The sequence below is a fragment of the Haliaeetus leucocephalus genome, unplaced genomic scaffold (assembly GCF_000737465.1).
Source record: "Haliaeetus leucocephalus isolate CR32 unplaced genomic scaffold, Haliaeetus_leucocephalus-4.0 Scaffold808, whole genome shotgun sequence".
Classification (NCBI taxonomy): Eukaryota; Metazoa; Chordata; class Aves; order Accipitriformes; family Accipitridae; genus Haliaeetus; species Haliaeetus leucocephalus.
Genome location: NW_010973244.1, coordinates 3,100,404 through 3,100,703, shown reverse-complemented (window position 1 = coordinate 3,100,703; position 300 = coordinate 3,100,404).

The following is a 300-nucleotide window of genomic DNA, read 5'->3' as shown; positions in this document are numbered from 1 at the left end:
CTCAGGGCGGGCGTTGGGGCCGCGGCCGCCCCCGCCGCCTCCCTCCCGCCGGGGCTGGCCTAGGGTGGGCGCGCAGGAGCCGGGGGCTGCCGGCGGATGAGCGCGGCCCGGCGGAGGCTGCGGATGAGCCGGGTGAAGGCGCTGGTGGCGTACTGCCTGCTCCTGGGGCTGTCCTTCCCCCTCCTGCTGCTGCTGCCGCTCCTCTGAGATGCGCCGGGCGACGGCTCGTCCCCGCCGCGGGGGGACGGGCGGGAGGAGCCGGCGGGAGCCCCGCTTCGCCACCCGGCGTGCGGCCGGCGG